This window comes from Bubalus bubalis, chromosome 2, assembly GCF_019923935.1.
Source record: "Bubalus bubalis isolate 160015118507 breed Murrah chromosome 2, NDDB_SH_1, whole genome shotgun sequence".
In the NCBI taxonomy this organism is placed as follows: domain Eukaryota; kingdom Metazoa; phylum Chordata; class Mammalia; order Artiodactyla; family Bovidae; genus Bubalus; species Bubalus bubalis.
The window spans coordinates 73492324-73500900 of NC_059158.1; the positions used below are offsets into that span (position 1 = coordinate 73492324).

The 8577-nt window shown below is 40.8% G+C and overlaps 1 non-coding gene across 1 annotated transcript; it reads right to left on the reverse strand.

Annotated features, from left to right (window-relative positions):
• Nucleotides 1-8221: 8221 nt before the first annotated feature.
• On the reverse strand, nt 8222-8293 carry TRNAW-CCA. Its single transcript has one exon. It is a non-coding gene; the product is annotated as a tRNA-Trp (tRNA).
• Between the last annotated feature and the right edge of the window lie 284 nt (nt 8294-8577).

The window sequence follows — 8577 nt, forward strand, 5'->3', positions numbered from 1 at the left end:
AAATAGAATTGTAAAAGGCAGCAACCAGACTTCAAAGCGTAGACATGTTGGCCAGAATTGTGAAGCTGGCGACAATTTTTGCTGGTTGTAAAGCTCACGGAGCCTCTTTCAATCTCCAGGACAATTGACAAGGAAGAGGGTCAGCATGCCTTCCTCCTGAGTGTCTCTTGGATGGGCCTGAACAGACCAGGTGTGGGGAAAGCTGGCAGGGAGGGAACCAATGTACTTTGGGGTAGATGTCAAAAGTACCAAATAAAATACTCAGTCCCCAGCAGAACTGAAAGGAACCAGGCCAAACTGAAAATAAACTAGATGGAAAGAGAGACTGACCACACTTTCTGAGCTTTGATTTCTTGCATCTCTCATCTCCTGCCCTGGTCTTCCTTCCACTCTGAAGACTTCAGGCATCCTCTGCCTTTAGGTAAACCTGACTCTTCTTTCTTTTCTGCACCCACTGAACTTTGTACAAACACTTATTACACTTTAGTGAAATGATTTATTTTTACATTGTATTCTGTCTCCTATTCTCAGCTCTAGACTGTGAGCACCTTGAAAGAAAGGGTTGTATCTTATTCATCTCATGTACACAACAAATTAAAAGTGTGTATAAAGAAAGTTGGGTCTCTTGGGGGAATCTGGGTGATAGAATCTGGGCTGAGGGAATTATTAAGGAAGATTATTCACATTTCCTTAGCCTACAGCAAAGTTCTCAAAGTGAGCTCTCTGAACCAGCAGCATCAGCATCATTTGGGAACTCTTTAGAATGCACTTCCTCCAAGCCTGGCCCCACACCTACTGAATCAGAAAATCTGTTTTAGTCAGGGCTCTCCAGAGAAGCAGAGGCAATAGGCTGTTTATACATATCAAAAGAGATTTATTACATTGGCTCATGTCATTACAGAGACCAACAAGTCCCAAGATCTGCAGAGTGAGTCAGCAAGCTAGAGACCCAGGAGAGCTGATAGTGGAGTTCCTGTCCAAAGATTGGCAGGCTCAAGACCCAGGAAGAGCCAATGTTTCCTTTTAAGTCCAAAGACAGGGGAAAGCTGATGTTTCAGTTCCCAAGCAGTCAGAGAGGAAGGAATTTCTGCGACCTGTGTTTTAACAAGCCTTCCAGGTGATTCCGAGGCACTCTGAAATTCAAAAATCACGGATTGAAACTTTCCAAATCTCAGGTTTCTCATCTGTGAGATAAAGCTAATAGTAGAAACCTCAAGGTGCTGTTTCAAATATGAAATTAGATGATATATGTATAATGCTTAGTCCAGAGCCTCATACATATCCAACACTCAGAAAAATTATTGAAGGGTGAATATTATACTTTGGTTTGTTTCATTTTGCCATATGAGTGACTTTTGGAAAGTATTCTCAATATTGGCATCATCTTATGGCGCATTTGGATTACTCACACAAGAGTTTCCATTGGTTTATCTAAATTTAAAAGTTCATCCAGCTAAACCCTACCCTTTCAAAGTCCTTGTAACCTGGACACAGCCAGGCATGAATCCTGTCTACCCCGTTTGGTCCTGTTCCTGTCCCTCAGGTACGAGAGAAGATGGATTTCAGGCAGCAGTCACTATTTGTGCCATGCAGGGGACAGTCTTCTAGGCCCATAGCTACCTAAGTGGGAAAAGAAAGAACCTCGAAGAACTGCTGCTCAAGAAGAAAGCTGAAGTGGAGAAGGCCTCTCGCCATCCTCTGACAGGACACAAATGATATCAAATGGTTCTGGAGCCCCCACCCATGTCTAAATGGCCAATTAAGGCGTTTAAAGTTTTCCAACTGATTTCCTCCGAGTCACAATAGTTTAAAATTGGTCAACAAGGGACAACCCTCCTTAAGGGGAACAGACAGCAACACCACCCCCGACACTGCTTTACTTAATTCTACCAGGTTTCTAGCATCATCCCCTCCCTGCTCCAGGAAAATCCAATTTAATTCTTCTGTATTTACTGCACCAGATGAGCCTTTCATCCAAGACAGATAAAATGCCTGTAAACCCATTTTCAAATGCCATCCCCAGATAGACTATTCATGACAATGCATGTGTACACATATATATACACACTCAACAATCTAGACCACATTTTCCTGTTTGATTACAGCCCCGGGGAGGGCAGAAACATAACTTTCAAGGGTGATGTCGACTCCATACATCATGCTGAGGAGAACATAACTAGGGTATAAAGCAGCTTCCTCTTGCCCGGAAGCTGCTCCCACAGAACGCTCCATCTGAGTTCTGCTGAAGCACCACAGGGGTGGTTGAGACAACTCAGTTTCTGGCATTGCAAGCCCATGAAAGTCCTGTCCTTTCACTCTCAAATAAATAAAGCTTTGAAAACTATCATTATTACTGTTCTTTAAATGCGTCTGCATTGCCTCCTCACTACCTCCTCCCACTGATTTCCATTTGTTTTCCTGTCAGAGCCGAGTGTTGCAGCTAGTGTCTCCCCGAGCAGGGTGAAGATGTAGCGCCCTTCTCTGCTGCGCTGACCCTGCCTGGAGAGCCCAGTGGGGGTGAGGTACTGCCTGGTGGGAATTTTCTCATTAGCCCTACAAGCAGCATGTATTCCCGCCCAGTCAGCCCGAGGCTCTGAGCAGAGAACTGCAAATATTTTACTGAGAGAGGGGCTCAAGAGTGTGACAACTAGTGTATTACCACTGAATCAGTTCTGTATGAAACTGGCCGAAATGGGAATGGGGAGACTGCTCCCCGCAGGTGACTGGGTAGAAGGAAGCTGCCAGGAAGAAGACAATAAGCGAATCCTAATATCACTGTGACTTTAATCTCCATCAGCTGACTAGCTATCTAAAGCAAATACTGAAAACAAGTTTGAAAGGGGAAGTAGCTGAACAAATAATGTGGAAGTAGTAAATGCCAGAATATATTAATAATTCTTATAGCAAAATTTTTCAGTTGACTTGGTACTGTGGGATATACAAAGATGACAGACATGGGCTTTGCCCTCATGATGCTTGTAATTCAAAACAAGAAATAAGACACATACACAAATCACATGACAAAACCCAGAAGCACAGAAAGATCAAGAAGAGAACTTTGAACAAAAGAATCATAGGAATCCAGAGAGAAGACTTTTATCTGGTCAGGATTGGGAAAATCTTCATGAAGTTCTTCTGTATGCAGTTCAAATACCATTTGTATGGAGTTTTGGGGGAGGGGGGTGGAAAGTACTGTATTATAAAAGGCAAATATGAGAAACCCTCTCAGATGTTTGCCTCCCAGAGTTGCTGCCTTCTCAACTCACTTCTTGGCTAGAAGAGCCAGCCTCGCAGTTTAGAGACTACACACATAAGGTATTCATTTCTTGAGTCTGACTTGAAGCAAGAGTGTGGTCTTTTGACACAATGGTGAATGGTACTGAAGAGACATTGGATACGGTTTACTTCCTGATTTAAGAAAAGAAAGAAACTATGCTTCCTTCCCGGCTTGAACATTGTCACCCAAGGATGTGATGCTTGGAGTAATGGCTACCATCTTGATATCTGGGGGAAAAGCAAGAGAATTGCAGAGTAGCCAATGTTCATCCAAGACAGAAACCAATCCTGGAATTCCTGACTTTCAAACTTCTTTCTATGTGCTGTGAGGACTTTTTATTTGGTAAGCCACTTCTGGTTGCATATTCTATAACATGGGGCTGAAAGCATCTTAAGTGAAGTACAGAAATCCATTCAGGAGCATGGACATTCAGTAAGGACAAGGAGAGCGTTCTTATTTTGGCAGATGCTTATAGTGTATGGAGAGGGCTAACGTGAAGTAAGTTTGGAGAGTACAGGCCAAGTTCTGGCAGAATTCTATGGACTAGGGTAAAACATGAGGTTATTCTGAAGGCAATGGTGAGAGATGTGGAAGGCATTTAAGCAACTTAGTGCCCTGCCCAGAGCAGTGCAATGAGAAAGTTAATGCTGAAGCTGAGATGTAGAGGAAGGCTTGGATTCGAGAGAGTCAGAGGTGGGAAAAACATGTAGGATTTATTTTGCAAAGAATCAGATTCGGGGGTTATCAAGCACATCTTCACATTATTTTACCCTGAGGAGGTTTAAAAAAATACTGAAATCCAGATTCCTCCTTCAGAGCTACTGATTCAATTGGTCAGGGGTGCAAACTGGCATGATTTTGCAGCAGCTGCTGCTATTGTTTAAGCTCACCTAATGTGCAGCCACTGTGGAGAAGCCTTGGTGCAGCTGAGGAAAAGGGAAAAAAGAGATAGGCATGGTAGAGACTGTGGAAGCAGATGGGTAAGATGTAGGGGACAGAGGAGAGGAAAGAGTCCAAGATCTCAAAGACTTCTTTCAAGATAGGATAACTGGGAGAATGGCAGTGCCGTTTACACAAATGGAGAAGTCAGAAGAAGCAAGTTGAAGGAAGAAAAGTTCAATTTGAGAAATATTGAATTTGAAGTGATAGGAGTAAGCTCTGTAATCTAGAGAGAACTACGCTAAAATTATAGTTTGGAATCACCTACATTGGGGAATTATGGATTCTTTGAGGATGGTGATTTGCCAAGGAGGGAATGTCAGAAGAAAGAAGACCACGGACCAAAGCCTAGAGGAACAATAAGGAGAATGGATAAGGAAAGAATACCCCAAGGAGAATTAACTTTGGGGAGTTAAAATCTAATCCCTTTCATCCACATAGACTAATATTGACGTATAGATACCTGGTGGCAATTAGACCTCAGGATATCAGACTGGCATTGTTGCAGATTAACTCAGGAAAGCTGTCTACCTTTCCTATCTGGCAATATGCCTGAGCAGTAACATGAAGTTATCTGTCCTGCTTCTTTACAGTAGAAAAAATAAAGTGAATTTAATATTAAACTGTTAAAAAAAATGAGCAAAATTTTCAAATGATGTTCTTAAATAAATTTCATGCCCTAAAGAAAAAAAACTATGCCCCACCAATGAGATCACATGGTTTGATAAACAACTGTTTAGGGTTGGGCATCTGAGATTTCCCCCCATACATACTTAAAAATATCTGACAATTTTCATCTTTGTTTCTACTTTATTTGTAAAGAATTGGACAAATACAAATTCCAGACCTTTCCAGTAGGTTATGATAGTGTGATAATACTTAACACCACTGAACAAAAATATTACTGTGTAGGTCATTGTTATTTAATGACATTCATATATACCTCTGAGTTATTAGAACTAAGATGTTTAATACTGATTCAATTAATACTATTAATTATACTATTTTGTTGTGTACATAGTTATGTGGATAGATCTAACATTTTCTTTAAAAAAAAATCTCCTTGGACCTGTAGCCTTTTATATCAGACTGATTTCAATAAGGTAGATTAAACCTGCCTTGGATTATATGGAAATTGTTTCAATTATTTTACTTTCCCTCAGCAAACCATATAATTGGATATAAAAGATGATGATGAAGTTTGTGGGATAATAAAAAGACAATCTGTGTATTTGTTAGAGTTTCAGACAGTCTCTATTGAGGTAAAGAAACTACTGAAGTTATCAGATACTTTTATACTTAAATTTTAATATGAATTCAGATTTCCCAACTTTGAAGGAAAGGTCTAATGAAAAATAATGCATGGTCCCTCTTTTATTGTTTGATCTGGACAAGGGAATGGCAACCCACAGTTGCTTTGGTATAAGCTGTTTGCAAACCTGAACTTCTTCAGGCAAAATTTCTATTTAGATTTTCTATCTGGGATACAGTTGCTTAAAATCAGACACTCATCATCCAAAATACAAAAAAAAACAAAAAAAGTTATGGCTACTGCTGCTGCTGCTAAGTCGCTTCAGTGGTGTCCGACTCTGTGCAACCCCATAGATGGCAGCCCACCAGGCTCCCCCATCCCTGGGATTCTCCAGGCAAGAACACTGGAATGGATTGCCATCTCCTTCTCCAATGCATGAAAGTGAAAAGTGAAAGTGAAGTCACTCAGTCATGTCCAACTCTTTGCGAGCCCATGGACTGCAGCCTACCAGGCTCCTCCGTCCATGGGATTTTCCAGGCAAGAGTACTGGAGTGGGATGCCATTGCAGCCAGGGTTAATTACCTTTACTTTTCAAATGAAACTGCAGTAATGGCTATACTGTTGAGAAAAACATAACTAAACTCACAAATTTCTCTGGAGCTTTCTCGTGTTCATGCATGACCTTGAAGGTCCTTTTCAAGTTCATGAGCCAAGGATTCCACAGTGAATTCTACCTGGAGTAACTTCACTGCTGTCTTAAGAGAAGTTTGGCTGAATTCCAGATTATTTTCTACTTTCAAAAATACGTAGGTTCCTACAGTGAAATATTTTTAGCCATTAAAAATTACATTTTTTAAAAGAAAAGGACAAAGAAAAGTACTATACTACATGCACGCAAGTACACACATTATATGCATGGTACTATTGTTGTTTTACCTAAGCATTTATTAAATAAATTCTAAATTTTTGTATCAGTTATAATGGTTAGCTCTGGGGATGGAGTAACAGATGATTTAAAAATTTTCTATTTTAAGAAAGCCCAGAGATAAATCCATGTACCTATGGACACCCTATCTTTGAAAAAAGAGACAAGAATATACAATGGAGAAAAGACTACCTCTTTAACAAGTGGTGCTGGGAAAACTGGTCAACCACTTGTAAAAGAATGAAACTAGAACACTTTCTGGCACCATACACAAAAATAAACTCAAAATGGATTAAAGCTCTAAACGTAAGACCAGAAACTATAAAACTCCTAGAGGAGAACATAAGCAAAACACTCTCGAACATATATCACAGCAGGATCCTCTATGACCCACCTCCCAGAGTATTGGAAATAAAAGCAAAAATAAACATACGGGACCTAATTAAACTTAAAAGCTTTTGCACAATGAAGGAAACTCTAAGCAAGGTGAAAAGACAGCCTTCAGAATGGGAGAAAATAATAGCAAACGAAGCAACTGACAAAGAATTAATCTCAAAAATATACAAGCAACTCCTGCAGCTCAATTCCAGAAAAATAAATGACCCAATCAAAAAATGGGCCAAAGAACTAAACAGACATTTCTCCAAAGAAGACATACAGATGGCTAATAAACACATGAAAAGATGCTCAACATCACTCATTATCGGAGAAATGCAAATCAAAACCACAATGAGGTACCACTTCACGCCAGTCAGAATGGCTGCTATCCAAAAGTCTACAAGCAATAAATGCTGGAGAGGGTGTGGAGAAAAGGGAACCCTCTTACACTGTTGGTGGGAATGCAAACTAGTACAGCCACTATGGAGAACAGTGTGGAGATTCCTTAAAAAACTGGAACTAGAACTGCCATATGACCCAGCAATCCCACTGCTGGAAATACACACTGAGGAAACCAGAAGGGAAAGACACGTGTACCCCAGTGTTCATCACAGCACTGTTTATAATAGCCAGGACATGGAAGCAACCTAGATGTCCATCAGCAGATGAATGGATAAGAAAGCAGTGGTACATATACACAATGGAATATTACTCAGCCATTAAAAAGTATACATTTGAATCAGTTCTAATGAAGTGGATGAAACTGGAGCCTATTATACAGAGTGAAGTAAGCCAGAAAGAAAAACACCAATACAGTATATTAACGCATATATATGGAATTTAGAAAGGTGGCAACGATAACCCTACATGTGAGACAGCAAAAGAGACACAGATGTATAGAACAGTCTTTTGGACTCTGTGGGAGAAGGTGAGGGTGGGATGATTTGGGAGAATGGCACTGAAACATGTATATTATCATATGTGAAACAGATCGCCAGTCCAGGTTCGATGCATGAGACAGGGTGCTTGGGGCTAGTGCACTGGGATGACCCAGAGGGATGAGATGGGGAGGGAGGTGGGAGGGGGGTTCAGCATGGGGAATACATGTACACCCGTGGTGGATCCGTGTCAATGTATGGCAAAACCACTACGATATTGTAAAGTAATTAGCCTCCAATTAAAATAAATAAATTTATATGAAATTTTTTTCTATTTTATGTTTTCTGTTAATTTCATGGTGCATGTGAAACATTGATGATCAGAACATTGATGAAACATTGATTAAACATGATCAGAAAATTTGTTGGTATACTGATGTAGTTTACCCATCTCTTTTTTATAATCTGACTCTTTGCGACCCCGTGGACTGTAGCCTACCAGGCTTCTCCATCCTTGGGATTCTCCAGGCAAGAATACTGGAGTGGGTTACCATTTCCTTCTCCAGGGGATCTTCCCAACCCAGGGATCGAACCCGGGTCTCCTGCATTGGAGGCAGACGCTTTAACCTCTGAGCCACCAGGGAAGCCCTTATTTATAATTAGTAGCCATAGATACTATGAGCTTCCCAGGTGATGCTAGTGATTAAAAAAAAAAACAACAACTCAGCTGCCAATGCAGGAAACATAAGAGACCCAGGTTTGATCCCTGGATTGGGAAGATCCCCTGGAGGAAGACATGGCAGCCCACTCCAGTATTCTTGCCTGGAGAATCTCAGGGACAGAGGAGCCTGACAGGCTATGGTCCATAGGGTCACAAAGACTTGGGCACAACTGGAACAATTTAGCACTCATGACAAGCATAGATTTT